Source organism: Lepidochelys olivacea (assembly GCF_965140295.1).
Source record: "Lepidochelys olivacea isolate rLepOli2 genome assembly, chromosome: 10".
Taxonomy (NCBI): domain Eukaryota; kingdom Metazoa; phylum Chordata; order Testudines; family Cheloniidae; genus Lepidochelys; species Lepidochelys olivacea.
In genome coordinates, this window is record NC_140420.1 from 12994269 (window position 1) to 13011562 (window position 17294).

The window sequence follows — 17294 nt, forward strand, 5'->3', positions numbered from 1 at the left end:
CACCCAGACATATTCATATGCACCCGTGGGTGTACTTATTTACACATAAACAAACACATACCCAGATGCAAACCTGTGTGCATACCTGTGCATATCCATGACCTAAGCAAACATCTGTCTGGCTATCTGGGCTCCATTATTATAGCATCCGATCACTTCACAATCTTTTCATGTATTCATTTTCCTGGCACCCCTGTGAGGTAGGGAGGTAGTATTATCCCCTTTTTACACATGGAGAAAGGAGGCCGAGATTAAATGACTTGCCCAAGGAAGTCACAGGAAATCTGTGGCAGAGCTCTGGAGTTCCACATAGACTCCTAGAAATGTAGGGAGGGAAGGGACCTTGAGAGGTCACCTAGTTCAGCCCCCTGTACTGTTGCAGAACCAAGTACACCTAGACCATCCCTGACAGGTGTTTGTCCAACTTGTTCTTATAAAGCTTCAGTGATAGGAAGTCCTGTACCTCCCTTGGAAGCCCATTCCAGAGCTTAACTACCCTCATAGTTAGAAAGATTTTCCTAATATCTAACCCAAAGTCCCTTGCTGCAGTTTAAGCCCATTACTTCTTGTCCCTCCTTCAGTGGGCATGGAGAACAATTGATCAACATCCTCTTTCTAACTTCCATTAACATATTTGAAGACTGTTATAGGTTCCCCCCTTAGTCTTCTTTTCTCCAGACTAAACATGTCCAGTTTTTGTAACTTGTCATCACAGGTCAGGTTTTCTAAACCTTTTATCAATTTTTGTGGCTCTCCTCTGGACTCTCTCCAGTTTAACCACATCTTTCCCAGAATTGGACACAGGACTCCAGCTGAGGTCTCACCAGTGCAGAGTAGAGTGGGACAATCACCTCCCATGTCTTACATATGTAAGCAGTGTCAGGATGAGCTCCACCCCGACATCTGGTGGTGAGGTTTGGGAAGTTGTGGAAAAGAACTTCATTTTGCCGATCTCATTTGCATAGGCACATCCACCCCGCCTAGAATGAGGCCATACCTGCCCAAATGGTCACTTTGGCTGCTGTGGGATCCCCAGTGTCTCTGTTATTGGGGCAGGAAGAATAAATTGTTATTACGCTGATTATGGGAACTGTGCTTGGAACTGTACTTGGCCTTTTGTTATGATGGAGGGACTCACCATCAACTAAGTAGCACTCGCTAGGCAAGGGTCATGGGTTTTAAAACTCTGTGAATGGAGAGAGGATGGGGACAAGTATTAATACTTGGTGGCATGGGCCCCTTGGTGAGGGCCTTACATGCTAATTGCATGTCCTCCTCTCTCCACTGTGGAATCTCAGAGCTAATTTTGATTCCATTAGGAGTCTAGTTACAGGCTGCTGAGCTCACTTTGGGCTCATAGTGCACCAGCACTGGGGCTCCCCTACTACAAGCTGAATTCACCGAAGAGCTGAAATCACTGAGTGTTGTGTTAAGTAGTGGGGGAGCCTGGAGATATAGTGTGGAGCAGTTTGCGGGACAGCTGGAGTGCCTTGTGGACAGGCTGGTGGAGCAGTGCGTAGGACGGCGGGAGCTGCTGGCGGGATGTGGAGCAGTTTGTGGGATGGCGGGAGCTACTTGTGGGCCGCGGAGCTGAGCGAAGGAGTTCGTGGGGCGGCGAGTGGAGTGGAGCGGAGGCCTATGGAGCTGTGGGGCGGTCAGCTTCAGATCACGTAAGGTGCCTCTTACCCCCGTCCCATCTCCACCCAGGTTGGGAGGTAAAGCTCCACAGATAAACTTTCGAACTCTGGGGCTGCCCTGACCAGGGACAGAGACTTTTGGGACTTTGGGGTTGCCGGACTCAAGAACCAAAGGGAAAGGGGCATGCCCCAATTTGCTTGGGGTGGGTTTTTTGCTCATGGGTTGTGTTATGAGTCCTGTTGGTGGTGTTTCCCCAACATAATGCCACATTGTTTCTCTCTGTTATTAAAAGGCTTTTTGCTACACTCAGACTATGTGCTTGCGAGAGGGGAAGTATTGCCCCTTGGAGGCGCCCAGCGGGGGTGGTATATATTTGTCCCAGGTCACTGGGTGGGGGCTCGAGCCGGTTGGCATTGTGTTATTGGAATGGATCCCCTAGATATTGAACCCGGCCCTTGTTGCTGCCAACTCTGACGGGCAGAAGGGTTACACATATGGCATCCTGTTAATACACCCCAGAGTGATGTTAGCCTTTCTCACAGCTGCATAACATTGTCGACTCCTATTCAATTTGTGATCCGCTATAACCCACAGATCCTGTTCAGCAGTACTACTGCCTAGCCAGTTATTCCCCATTTTGTAGCTGTGCATTTGACTTTTCCTTCCTAAGTGAAATACTTTGCACTTGTCTTCATCATATTTCTTCTTGTTGATTTCAGATCAATTTTCCAGTTATCCAGGTCATTTTCAATTCTAATCCTATCCTCTAACCCATTCCATCTTGGTGTCTGCAGATTTTATAAGCATATTCTTCACTCTGTTATCCAAGTAATTAATGACAATATTGAATAGTACTGGACGCAGGAATGACCCCTTTGGGATCCCAAATACAGATACACAGTTTGACAGTGAACCATTGATAACAACTCTTTGAGAATAATCTTTCAACCAGTTGTGCACCCACCTTACAGTAATTTCATTTAGACCACATTTCCATAGTTTGCTTATGAGAATGTCATGCAGAACTGTCAAAAGCCTTATTAAAATCAAGATATATCACATCTACTGCTTCCCTCCATCCACCAACCCAGTAACCCTGGGATGTTTTGGCATGATGTGTTCTTGACAAATCCATACTGGCTATTCCTTATAACATACAAGGCCCCAGACAGTTTCTGAATTTAATGGGAGTTTTGTCATTTGTTTCACAGGGAGCAGGACTGGGCCCCTGGACTTGGACATACTGGGTGAAATCCTGGCCCTGTTGAAGTCTATGGCAAAAGTCCCATTTGACTTAAATAGGATCAGGATTTCACGCAGTGTATATATTCATGTGTATACACACATGCCAGTATCCACACACAAACTTCTGTGTATAATTGTATATATTCACCTGCAAATACACACTTGTGTATTTGTTTGCATGCTCCCTTTCACCTCTTGTGTGCATTCACTCCTGTCCATTCTCTCCCACACACTTTGTGTGTTTCTGTGTGTATTCACATCCCGCCAAAACATTGTTTTTGTGAGTACACCTGTGTATGCCTCTTTGCTTACACACAGAGAGTTTTGTACCTACTTGTGAATTCTCTCCTGTACCTGGATAATCACACACACATAGCTGACTGTACGGTGTTCTGCATCTAATCAAATAAAAACATGGGCCTACACATGCATTAAAAGGCCAACAGCATTAAAAATCATACAAAGATGGGTAGGGTCAAATTTCTTCCTGCAGTCAATGGAGTTCCATTATGTGTGTGATTATACCAGTAGAGGGGGACTCAGTGTGTATATGTGTGTCTGTGTATATACCTGAAATGTATATTTTTTGATGCAGATGAATATACAGAGAAATACACACACATGAGTAAGCATATGAAATCAATGGAGTTTATGCCAGGGTTGAAGCTAGCTTGTAGCAAGAGGCAATGTACAGGTGTAATCTGGTTTTATTCGATGCCCATCATCCTGTTCTTTTGGCATTCTCTATTCTTGCACTTGTGCTGCTGCACTGTATTGCACAGCTGGCTTTCTTCAAACCCGTAGCATACCCAGCATGGCTCAATGGATTACCCAGAGTGTCCCACTGTGAGCGTATCTGCTTTGAGTGAAGCAGCTTCCTTCGCCTTTCCTGAAGCGTGGTTACTGCTACATTTGTTGGGTCAACACTACATTGGTGTTTCATTTCAGCCATGAGCATTTGGTAGCTCTCTTTCCACAAGATATATAGATAGATAGATATACAGCGTATGTATGTACAGTGTAAATTAGTTTAAATTTAAGAAAACAATGTGTTGTACTATTAAGTCAGATTCTGCTCTCAACACCTGGAGTACAACTGGTGTAACTTTGCTGAAGCCAACTTCAGTGCAGGTATATCCCAGAGAACAATTTGGACCGTTGACTTCATCCACGTAAACAGCTCATGCTGATCATCAGAGCCCTGGGAGCATGGGACCCCAGTAACGAGCGAGTGTTTAGAGAACACGGAATTGGCCAGCGCTGCGCTCGGCTGATGTGGCAACTCATGGTGTCGGTCACCATCAGGTGGTCGAGGGACATCTACATAGAATACATCACTGGACATCGGCAATACCAGGAAGGATGAGCTGGAGTGCCGATGAGAAGCACAGTCAGGAAAGTAACTGAAATACTTTCCTCATGGATTGTATTTTCTAAATGGACAACCTACCCTAAATTCTCAATTACTGAGGGACAATCTTCACTCATTGATATATTTGCTTTCCACAACCAACCCTCTGTATAACTTTTCATGAGTGATGTAAACAAATACTTGGATGTTGGGGCTGGCTGGGACATGGAGTGAAGTGCAGACGTGGTTGTCTGGCTCACTGCCCCCCAAAATGGACCCAGCTGAGGGGTCCTGTTCTCTGCACCTGCAAGCTCTGTGTTAGACCATGTTCCTGTCATCTAATAAACCTCTGTTTTACTGGCTGGTTGAGAGTCACGTCTGACTGCGAAGTTGGGGTGCAGGACCCTCTGGCTTCCCCAGGAGCCCCGCCTGAGCGGACTCGCTGTGGGAAGCGCACGGAGGGGCAGAGGATGCTGAATGCTCCGAGGTCAGACCCAGGAAGGTGGAAGCTGTGTGAGCTGTGTGTCCTGCAGACAGGCTGCTCACAGAAAGGCGACTGCCCCAGCGTCCTGACTGGCTTCATGGGGAACAGTTCCAGGGCACCGCCCAGGGACTCCGTGACAACTGGTGGTAGCGGTGGGATGTACTGCACCCCATGGATGGCACTTCCTGCAGTAAGTGACGGGGGAGCAGTAAAACGAAGGGGGATTGACGAGGACCAGGTGTGCTGAAGGCTCAGAGAGGAGCGGTTTCGGGGTGGCGGTTAAACCCTGGGAGTGCGTGACCAGCAAGAAGGACTGTGCAGTAATGGGGTCCCCTGGGGACTGCGGTGAGCAGTTTCAGGGGCAGAGGAGCCTGCAGCTTGGCCCTGGGCGAGAGAAGGACTTTTGCAGTAACAGGGTTCCCCTGGGGATTGCAGCGAGCAGTCCAAGGGGCGGAGGAGTCTGCAGCTCGACCCTGGCAAAGAGGTGGTGACCTCGAGAAGGGCTGGCACACTAGGGGTTCTCCCTGGAAACCGTGGGGAGCTGAGAGCACACAGTCCTGTGAGCCCACAACAACTTGGGAAGAGCGGAGTGATGGCCTGTCACCGTCTCCTTAAGAAGGACATTGTAATCCTGTGCAGAAAGAAATTGTTGAGCATTGGAAAGTTCACCAAAGCACAGTTAATCGAGCAGCTGGAGGAGGATGACCGCTCTAAGGAACAGATTCCTGACCCCAAATGGGGCTATAGCAGGATCTGGGAGCAGCTGGAGTGGTAGCCAGGCATCCCCAAGACTCCTGTCCCCGATCAGATGAGGGTCTTCACGATCGGGTTCCCCATCGGAGGATCGGAGACGGACGGGATTGGAGCTGAGTCTGAGAGAGCAAGAGGACTGTTAGAGACAGCGAGAACCCGAGAAAAAGCTGCAGAAGCAGCAGCAGCATGAACTGGCAATGGTGGAGTGGAGAGGCATAGGGGACCTCCCAGGGTGAGTGGGGATAGACCCCGGGGTGCCAGTTCCGCAGGGAACCTCGAGACTAAATTGCTGCCCCTGGTTAAGGGGTGGGGGATGTGGATGCCCACCTCACTGCCTTTTGAGCAGGCTGGAGATTTGAACGAGGGGGACCCTGCGGAAAAGCCCCGGTGTCTAGCTCCCTTGCTGGGTCCTAAGGTCATAGACTCCGTCAGCCGGATGAGCGGGGGAGGTGGACACGCTCCCACTCCTGGTCCCAACCTATATGTCTGTGTGGAGTTTCCTGGGGTCAGGACCCTCGAACCCCCAGTGGGAGTGGAAGGTGGTGTTCAATGAAGACATTCCTGGGGTGGCGAGATCCTGGGACAGAGAGAACGGTTGTCAGGCCCTAAGTGGTGCAGCCTCAGATGCTGAGGGGCTGTGTGAGCTGGGTGAGGGTCCCAGGGATGAAGCCCCTCACCGTCCCTATGGCCCAGATCCCTGTGCAGACCCAGGAGGGGTGGGGCTGGCTGGCCATTGGGGTGCTCCAGGATAACAGCTGTGAGACCCTGTTGTGGGGTGACTGTCTCTCTTTGGGACAGGATCCAGGACTTGCTCCGGTAACTGCCAAGGGTTTGAATTTGAATTCAGGGAACCAACTGGCAGCGTGATCAAGTCTGGCTGCTTACGTAACTAGCTGAACCTCCTGGTCTTTGGTCTGCAAAACTGTGCTGGGAGTTCCGTGAGAACAGGTTTTCTCATGGGATTTCTGATCTTTCTTGTGTCTGGCTAAGCTAGAAATACCAGTGGGGAAAGCCTGCCTCCACTGAAATCAATGGCAAAATGATGACAATGGATTCCTGGGGGAACAGCCTCATCATGGTGTTTCAACTGGAGACTGGAGGCACAGAAATGTGCGGGACAGTAAATTAATGAGAAAAGAGTTATCGAGATTCCTGGAAATTCAATGAAGGCTCTCCTTGCTTCTTGATTTAGTCATATCACTTTACTGGGTATCCCTTATGCTTTTTCTGAACAAAGTCTTTTAACGTTTACCAATTGTTAACTACAATAAGGACAGATTTCCAGTTAGATTTTTCCATAGTGTGGCAAGTGCCAGACCTGGCATATACCCAGGGCAGAGCAATATTCTTGGCTTGGAGAAATTTCTATTAAAATTAAACCAGGGCTAAACACGCTAAAAACCTAGAGTCCTTCCATTTCTCAGAGAGACCAGGGAGGAAGATCCAAGAGGATGAACATTTTCAGATGCATGGAGTAACCCAGGAGCAGTGAGGCTAGTGGGGAGCAGCAGGAACTTCTATAGGGTGCACACTTCGCGTTTTGGGAAAGTTTTACCAGCATACTTGCTGCCTTGCAGAGATACCGGAGGGGCTGCACTTTTGGTATGGTGGATGCAACATGGCTGTTTAAGGAGTTGGCACAGTGGCCAGTATGTTGTTGCCAAGTGGCGACCCAGCCAGTGTTTGCTCTGAGATGTCCATACTCTGTCCTACTGGTGAGCTAGATTTGTTACCTGTCCTGCTAGCGATTTGGAAAGGGGGAGGAGAACAGGGGCAGGTGACAGGAGGAGTTGGTTCTTTACTGGCTGCATGTCTCTCCTTTGGATCCAGACACAATAAACATGAGACCCATGCCAAGAGCTGCTTAGCAGTCTGCAAACAGTCTCCATTGCATGGAGAAGCTCAGGTGGCAATGTAGAAGGATGTGAAGCTGCATGTCTGGGCGGTGCTGAAAATAATAAAACAAGGGGAACCCCACTGAGGAATAATTAATGTGGCTCCCTTCCACCAGCTTCCCCGAGCTGGGCCCTGCCAGAACTTGCCCAGAGTTCCTCGTGTGCCTCAGAGTGACCTACAAGAGTCAGCTGTGCAGCCCAGCCTCACATGCATACTGATAGGTGCCATGTTCTGGGAGAGACCAGGGGAAGAGCAGTGCAGGGAAGGAAGGAGGGGATTTTCTTTGCAATTAAGTGTGACAGAAAGTTAGAACTGTTGGTTCAGTCCTTTTAGGAAATCTCCCATTTGGATTCCACCAAATAGTCCTGAGCGCCCAGCGGATTCTGCTGCGTCTGAGAATTCCATCTGAATTCAGCCTTAACCACTTCACCGCTGCGGTAAGCCCGTTAGCCTCCAGGGTCCCAGGGCTCCTGGCTTGCCATGTTGCAGCCAAATGGGTAATAGTGGTCAATAAAAGTGGCTCCTGAGTGCTGACCCCCCCGAGCACCAACGGGCTGGGCGTGGGGATAAAGATCTGGGTTACTGAACAGTGTTCATTCCCTGAGTTTATCCGTGTTACTACTAGTATTGAAACTGAGCTGCGATTGAATGACGAGATCCCAGTGCCTGGTTTGGGTAGAAACCCAGACTTGTGACCGGGCCATGTTGGCTTCTGCCAGAGCAGATCAGTGTGAGTTTGGGCTGGCAGAGAGGAGCCTGCCCTGCAGGAACTGTCTCCAGAGCACAGGGAGAAGATACTTCCCTGCTGCTTCCCCTGCTCCAGGAGCCCATCCCTAGCAGTCAGGACATGAATCGCACCACCACTGCGGTCAGTACACATGCAACACGGCAACTGCACAAACAGGGATGAAAGCAACACACACATGAACAGCGGTAAAAGGTATTGGAGCAGACTCCTCCTGTCTGCAGAGGTTGGCAGTTGTTTTGTTCTCTGAGCTTCTGCAGCCGTTGACAGAGGAGATGCACATACTGGGCTCCCTCATGGAGTTTGTTTCGAAAGTCACTTTAGGCTGAAGAGACACATTTTATTCTCTAAAGAGAAAAGGAGGACTTGTGGCACCTTAGAGACTAACCAATTTATTAGAGCATAAGCTTTCGTGAGCTACAGCTCACTTCCTCAGATGCATATGAGATATGCATCTGAGGAAGTGAGCTGTAGCTCACGAAAGCTTATGCTCTAATAAATTGGTTAGTCTCTAAGGTGCCACAAGTCCTCCTTTTCTTTTTGCGAATACAGACTAACACGGCTGCTACTCTGAAACCTGTCATTTTATTCTCTGTGTTTGGAACCATAAATAAGGACTATCCAGCCATGCAGGGCATTCTTCAGACTGTGTGTATTCAGAGGCAGCATGGATAGGCCACAGGACTGGCACTCAAGACACCTAGAGGCTATTCCCAGCTCTGCTACTGACCTGCTGGATGACCTTGGTCAAGTCATTTCCCCTCTCTGTGCCTGCCTTTCCTCTCCCACCATTTATCTGTCTTGTCTATTTAGATTGTAAAGTCTTTAGGAAGGGACTGCTTTTCAGCGTGTGAATGTACAGGGCTGAGCATGGCAGGGCCCTGATCTTGACTGGGGCTATGGTAGTAAAAATAATAATACACAGGACAACTGCAGTCAGTACAGCGCTTAGCAACACACCAGAACCCTGCATGTGCACAAATGCCCATACCCTACGGAAATGCAGAGTACACCCTGTAGTGTACCCCGAGCCCTACAGAAATGCAAAGCACACTACACAAACGCCAACAGACACAGTAGGGAAGAGTATCCAATCAACACCCCTGCACCCAGGTGAACAGTACCTGCACACACAGCTGAGCACCTCTCACATAGCTGAGGGAACCCCTATTCTTCGAGCCCTGGGAAAATAGGGTCTGCTAGGTCAGGGCCCGTCCTCCTTCCCTATCCCCATTTTCTTAGGCAAAGGGGGTGCTTTTTCTCCAGCCCGGTGACCTGATCTGCCTCTTCCTTTTGCAGTGTGTTATTTCCACTTTGTTTCCATTTCTCCTCTGTTGGGACTCTGGGCCTTTCCATTCCCCAGTAATTATATAATTACTTCACAACACGCTGCAGGAATATTCAGGGAGATGGCTAAGGCTAGCACAACAATAGTGACAAGTAAAACATTAATTTCTGGAGTTCTTTTAATTAATTCATCAGGAATCGTGCTGTGTGGGATGATTACGTTAAAGTGTTTAATTACAAATTTATATGTAATGATGCACTTTAATTACTTTGGACTGGTACAATATTGTTGGGCCCTTTTCCCAAGATTCCTGGCACTGGATCTGGGCTGCACACAAGCATGCTTGTGCTTCTAAATTATTTACATGGCATGGGAGAAATCCGGTTCTGATTGAGGAGCGGAAATTCCCTCTGAAGCTAATGGAAACGTATTCCCCAGGGGATATGGAGAAGGAGGCTGGAGGGGGCTATGTGGATGTCAGGCAGAGCATTGGTCAGGACATATTTGTTGGAAGAATGGAGGTTAATCTGAAGTATTAGAGAGCCAGGCATGATAAATATTTATCAGAGAGACTGGCTTCAGGATTCTGGTTATCAGAGAAAACTGGGTCTCGTTCAAAGCTCACAAAAGATTTAAAAAACGGTAGTGCAAACAGCTCTCACTAGGTGTGTGTGCGTGGGGGGGTCTTTCTTTCTTTCTTTCTTTCTTTCTATACGCGTGTGGAGCATCTGTGATTCTTTTTTCTCTTTTTGATAGTTTTATCTCAGGTGAGATGTATTGCGTAGGTGTCTTGCTGTATATTATTATAGAGGCCTGTGTGTTAAAGAGCTTGGACTTAGTTTAGGGTTAAGTACTTCACTTAGGAAGAAAAAAATCAAATGCACGCCTACAAACTGGGGAATAATTGGCTAGGTGGTAGGCCTGCAGAAAAAGGATCTGGGAGTTATAGTGGGTCACAAATTGAATGAGTCAACAATGTGATACAGTTGCAAAAAAGGTTAATATCATTCTGGGGTGTATTAACAGGAGTGTTTTATGTAAGACATGGGAGGTAATTGTCCTGCTCTACTCTGTGCTGGTGAGGCCTCTGCTGGAGTACTGTGTACAGTTCTGGGTGCCACATTTTAGGAAACGTGGAGAAATTGGAGAGAGTCCAGAAGAGAGCAACAAAAATGATACGGGATTTAGAAAACCTGACCTCTGCGGAAAGGTTACAAAATCTGAGTGTGTGCAGTCTTGAGAAAAGAAGAATGACGGGAGATCTGGTAACAGTCTTCATATAGGTTAAGGGCTGTTAGGACTGGGATCAGTTGTTCTCCATGTCCGCTGAAAGTAGGACGAGACGTGATGGGCTTAATCTGCAGAAAGGGAGATTTTGGTTAGATGTTAGGAAAAACCTTCTGCCTGTGAGGGTAATTAAGCTGTGAAATGGGCCTCTAAGGGAGCTTGTGGAATCCCCATCATTGGAGACTTGTAAGAATAGGTTGGACAAGCACCTGTCAGGGATGGTCTAAGTCTACTTGGTCCTACCTTAGTGCAGGGGGCTGGATTTGATGACCTCTTGAGTCCCTTCTAGCCCTACATTTCTATGATTCTATGTCTCTGTGCATGTGTGATGCATGCAAAATAACTGAAGGCACATGGTTATATAATACACAGTACTATGTATGCGATGGAATATTTGATAGATACATTAGATACAGCTAGCAACCCAATAACAGTCATTTAGCCATAGTGAAATATTCACATCATCAAGTGCTAAACCGCAGTTGTACTTAGATTGTTACTTAGATTTTAAGATCTTCAGATCAAGGACTATCTTTTGTTCTGTGTTTGTCTAGTGCCTTGCACAATAGGCTTGGGTTTCCTAGATGCTACTGCAATATAAGTAGGCTTGAAGGATTAGATTTTTATTGGTAAATGTCAATAAACATCAATTTCACCGCACGCTCCCAAATTAATGAAAAAATATTTCCAGTGATGATAATCTAAATTTACAGAAAGTTAAAGTAAGAAAAGTGCTGCTTGAGAACTTACTAAAATTCGATTTAAGGATATTTACTTTGTATATTTTGACATGCGATGTTGACAATTTGTGTTTTAACAGTCACAAAGCTATAACTTTTTGAATCTCAACCGCTCCTGTCATTAAATAATTATTGTCTAATCCCCTTCCATGATTTCCACAACTGTGAAAATGTAAATCAGTAAAAATTTAAAAAATGCTTAAAAATAAACATCAATATTATCAGTTGGAATTATAAAAAAATGAAAATTGAATTCTGCCAAGTCTAAATATTAGAAATAAGGTTTTGTTTTAATAGAATCATAGAATTTTAGGGTTGGAAGAGACCTCAGGAGGTCATCTAGTCCAATCCCCTGCTCAAAGCAGTTGTACTTAGATTGTTACTTAGAATTTAAGGTTTTGACTAAGTATGGATTGCAGGATTTGGCAAAGAACAAATAGAATACTTTAGTTAGACAAAAACATCCCATGAGGAATAAACCAGATTCTGATCTTAGTTACACTTGTGTAAATCTAGAGTAACTCCATTGGATGTACACTTTCTCTGGATGGATCCTGGTGTAACTGAGACCAGGATTTGCTCATACTAAAAGGAAATAGACCCTATGCAATGTCATTTAAAATGCTCTTCTTACTGTTCTACAATTTCATGAGAAGTGAATGTGACTAGTATTTAAGATGGCAGGTTTCACGGTCCTGAGGGATCAAGTGCTTTGGGTGCTTTTTGCTCCCCTGCCAGGCACAAGAGTCACCTGCAGCGGCTGTTTGTAGTGCTGTCCAGCTACTTGGCTGTGAGTTAGCCTGCGGCTGGAGCCCATTTGGGTTGGACATGGCGGACGTGGGTTGGACATGGGTTGGACGTGGAGGAAATCTAAGGGCTGGTATATACTGAGGGCTTGTCTACTCTTGAAATGCTACAGTGGCATAGCTGTGCTGCTGTAGAGCGTCGGCGTAGACACTCCCTATGCCAACGGGAGGGGTTCTCTCATTGGTGTAGGTAACCCACCTCCCCAAGAGGTGGTAGCTCTTCCATCGACCTAGCTCTGTCTACACCGGGTGTTAGGTTGGCTTAACTACATCACTCGGGGGTGTAGATTTTTCAACCTTGCTTTTTAGTATAGACCAGGCCTGAGAACTTACATTGGCATAAGCCATGTCTTCCAGGGGTGTGAAACCCTTCCCCCCCCCAAGACGTAGCTAGACCGACCTAACTCTCAGTGTTAGCGCTAGGTCGATGGAAGAATTCTTCTGTCAACTTCCCTACCTCCTCTCAAGGAGGTGGATTACCCACAGTAGTGGGAGAACCCCTCCCATCTCTGTAGTGGGTGTCTACACTGAAGCGAGCTTTTTTAAGTGTAGACATAACCTAGTTCTTCACGAAAACGACTGAGGCTGGCGTTGTGACAGTCACCATGTTGGCCAGCACTGGTGATTGCACAAGGGACCTGCGGTGCTAAAAAGGACAAGTCTCTACAGCTTGAACTAATGAGCCAGGCTCTCGAGGTGGATCCTCTGTGAATCAGTCACCAAGAGGGGTATGTACCACACACACCCTGACCATCAGGTTACATAACCTTTTAAAGCTCACTCTGGGCTGCCTGGTAGGAGACTGGAATAACTTCATGAGCTTCTCAGTTTGTTGGTGCTATCACAGAGGCCAAATGGAGGGAGGGGTTATCACCCTGAGATGGAGAGTGATGCATTACAGACCTCGCCAGCGTGGGTTTTCTCAGACCTTTATGAAATCACTGCCAGCTGCCACTGCCGTCCATTTCCAAACTCCGTCGGTGTTTCAGAGCCACTTGTGCCATCTCCACTTCCCCCCATTGTCCTCCTCTTCTTGTTTCCCATCTTCCCTGCCCCTTCTGCCCTACTTCATCTCATCACTCTCTCATTTTTAACTGGAGTCTCTATACAAACTTTTCTGTTGCTTCTGTTGACCACCATTGGCCCAATCCCCGTGCCCCTGTTCCTCAGAGCCAGCCACAAGAGGGCTAGACTTGGATGGGTAACTCTCAGGCGAAGGGAATGCTCTACACATGAGAAAGGGAAGGTCAGTGTGCAGGGGCCGGGGGAAGCCAATAGCTAAAAGAGGAATGAGATTTTTGCAGAGTGGTGTGGGATTGTGTGTCCATCTGGGCTCTGGCACTAAACCATCCTATACAGCTAGCAGGCATCCAGGAACTGAGTGCAATAGACAAGTGCTCAGTTAACCTATTCTCTGGGCTGCGGGGGAGTTTGAGGCAAATGGACCAACTGCAACCCAATAACCCAGTGAACATGAACTGAAACTCAGGGTACGGCCAGGGGAGCCTCTAGGAAAGAACAAAGACCCCGTATAAAGACGTGCAGAGCTGTTGTTTGGCTTCTGCTAAAGGTTAGCACAGTTTAGACTGTGAGGAAAACTCAGTGAGGAGGCGAGTGCAATGTGAAACGAAAGGTGCAGTCTTGGAGTCCCGTTCAAGGCTATTGATATTAATCTGTGGGATTATCAGATTGTCAAACCTCTGTGAACTGGTATGTGTGAAGACCATAGCAAAATGGGAAACCCTAAAAACTCATTTCCTACTAAGTTTCCAATGCGATATATATCATTCTGCACTGCAAGTGCTTTTATTGTCAGCTGGATGTAACTACCAAGGCTATTACATTATCTTCTGAAAGGTGTTAGAGATATCGCAGCAGAGGTTTAGTTCCTTTGCCATTAGACGGGATCATAGAAGGTTTTAAATGTCCTCCTGACACAGTAGGTTGTCTGGTACAGGTCTCGTGTGGTATGAATCTTTGACAAAGGTCTGCAGCTCTGGTGGGAAAGCAGGAGGAGAGAGAACAAGGGGTGGATCCGAGCATGAGATCTGAACATTCTCTAATGTTAGGAAATGTGTATCCAGTTCCATATCTGAACTTCTCAGCCCCGGCCTTTCTCTCACCTGAGCTGAACCCAAACCCTGGATCCAAATACCCTTGATTAGAGGGGCTGTTCAGACTTGGATCCAATTCCAGCTTCAAACTTTGGCTGTGTTCACCCTAGGAAAGAAGGTGTGTTCTTCCCTTGTGTTTGCGAATGCATGGTAGCTAACAGCACATCAAATCCTAGTGAAGACAAGGCAGTTTGTAGTTGTCACATGAGCTAGCTCAGTGGTCTTCAACCTTTTTTCATTTGTGGAGCCCCTAAAAAATTTCTAATGGAGATGCAGACCCCTTTCAAAATCTTAGATATAGTCTGTGGACCCCCAGGTTGAAAATCACTGAGCTCGTAGGTCAAGGTAAAGGCTGTGGGGGCGGGGGAGAGCCCAGGGTTTCCCTGGAACTGATAACTCATGTTAATGCTACAAACTATTGTGTCTTCATTGGGGTTTGACCTCTTGTTTGTGACCACATCTTAGCTGACACAAGGTAAGAACTCACTGTTCTACTGAAGGCAACATGTTGGTGAGTCGGGCCCATTTCTGGAGAGAGCTATTGTACTTTCTCATGTTGGACGGTCTCCATTGCTGTATGTGACAAATGATGTCACATTTCAGCAAGGCAATTGCTCCAAGCAGCTTTCAAAAGCTAAGTGTCAGATGCATGTGGGAGGGGAGACACACTCACAAGAAGAACTCCCCGGGTAAGCTTGCCGAGTGCTGCCAGCAACACAATCAAGACACTTTTCCTTTACGTTTCTAAAACTCAATTAAAACAGGTTATTTTTTTTAAGAAATTGGGTGGTGGGCTGGGTACCTCCTGCCTTTCTGTGTTATCCAACAACGGCCCCTTACAAAAATCTAGTTCAAGTTGTACAGGCCAAACCCATATCTAAAAGGATCTGAAAGATACATTATATGGAACAATGGGTCTTTCTAGTCCTTCCCAATGGTCTGCGTATTTTGAGATTTGGCGTATTTTGAGAACAAATGGCGTATTTTGAGAACAAATCAAAGGGGGTGTTGGGAGGGGAACATCTCATAAAGGAGAAGGGAGATGAAGGAATATCTGAGTTTTTTTAGAAGGGTTTTTTTAGAGTGCAAATGCAGAGATCAGGAAGACCAATCCCAAATGTACTGGCGTTAGCTGCAAGACCCAAACACTCAGGTAGGGAGAATGTCCTACTGATGCTGGTGCTGTCCCTAGAATCTGAGTGGTCACGTTTGAGGCACACACTTGCGATAAGTCTGCAGGATGAATACACCCAGCTTTTGCCCCGCAGGTTAATCCAGACACCCAGGCAATGGGCGCATTGCATTTGATGTGGCACTAGCCCTGAGAAGGGGAGGGTTAAGTCCAATAAAACTGCAGCAGTGATGCATTCAGAGGAGCCATATACCTGAATTGAATAAAAGGCCGCATAAAATGCAAGCAATTGGAAGTCCCTGGTAAAAGCCAGGCCTTGTCTCAGGCAAACTTAGCTCCAAGGTGGGTCCCGTACCGGACCATGCCCCATGGCACTGCACAGGCTCTGAATTCCACTAACACGGCAGAGAAGGCAAGGCAGAGGTCAACAAGCGGTCAGAATGGCAGTGAAAAACGGGAAATGAAAACAATGCCGGCTATTTTCCCCCCAGTTATCTGTAATATAGTGAAATGTGGGCGGAGGGTGTTAGAGAAGAGAAGACTCAGGGTGATGAATGAAGGGGTGCAGGTTTTTTGGGGGGCCATCCCAGCAGCCTTTGCACACTTCCAGAGCAGGGCCACGTCTTGGCCATTCGTGTAAGGAACGGCTTGTTGTGGGATCCATTGTCCCGGATAAACAGGGCTCCGACAGGAAGGCAGAGTGTCCTGTTTCGGATGAGGAATTCCCATTCCTCTCAGGAGCGTGCTTCGGAGAGTACTGCAGAGAGCTGAACTCAGGGGAGCGTGGCCCCGCGGGGCAGGAGGATGGCTGGGTGTTGCCCAAGGGAGATCTTACCGAGTGCGTGATTATTATTTTGCTCTCAATAAATCAGGGTTTGAATTTGGCCCCTTCCTATTGCCTGAAATCCGTTGGCTTAGGAATCAGGCTCAGGGGCCCAGCTCTGCCTTTGTTTTAACCTTTTACGCTACAGTCCTGGACCCATCTCCTCCTGCTAATGAAGGTTGTCAGCAGCTAAGGACACATGACCCAGGAGTCTCTCCCTCTAAAGCAGGGGTTCTCAAACTGTGGGTTGGGACCCCAAAGTGGGTCACAACCCTGTTTTAAGGGGGTCACCAGGGCTGGCATTAGACTTGCTGGGGCCCAGGTCTGAAGCTGAAGCCTGATTCCCGCCACCTGGGGACAAAGCTGAAGCCCAAGTCCCCCTGGGGCGGTTGGGGCTTGAGCTTTGGATCACGCAACCCAGAGCAGCAAGCTCAGGCTTCGGTCCCCACTCCTGGGGTAGTGTAGTCATTTTTGTTGTCAGAAGGGGGTCGCGGTGCAATGAAGTTTGAGAACCGCTGCTCTAGAGGGTGGTATCCAGACAAGCATCCACATTTGTCCCCGTGGCCTTGGGATTCCATCTCCTATGAAACTGTCCCAATGTCTGAGCAGACGTCACACCAGGGAATGCGGAAGGGTTGCAGAGGAACCTAGGGAGATGTGCTGTCCTGTAAATGAGCAGCAGACACTGGAATGAAGCACTGCTATATAATACCCTGGTCAGACAACTGGGGTCAACATCCACTCACTCCAGTGGCTACTGTTGCAGCTGCCATCAAAGCCCTGAGTTACTGGAGCCCTGGCAAGGAACCTCTCCTTTGGCTCTCAGCCCAAGTAAACCTGTCGGCGTTGCAGCATCTTCTGAGTGTAGGGAAAACCCACATTATACTGCTAAGAGGGGCCCTGTGGGGGCTGCTGTATGCAGTTTCAGCGCTGAGCTGCGAGGTGCTCCCGTCTGCCTAGCTGCCTGTTTGGGTAATGGTTCCATGGTGCCG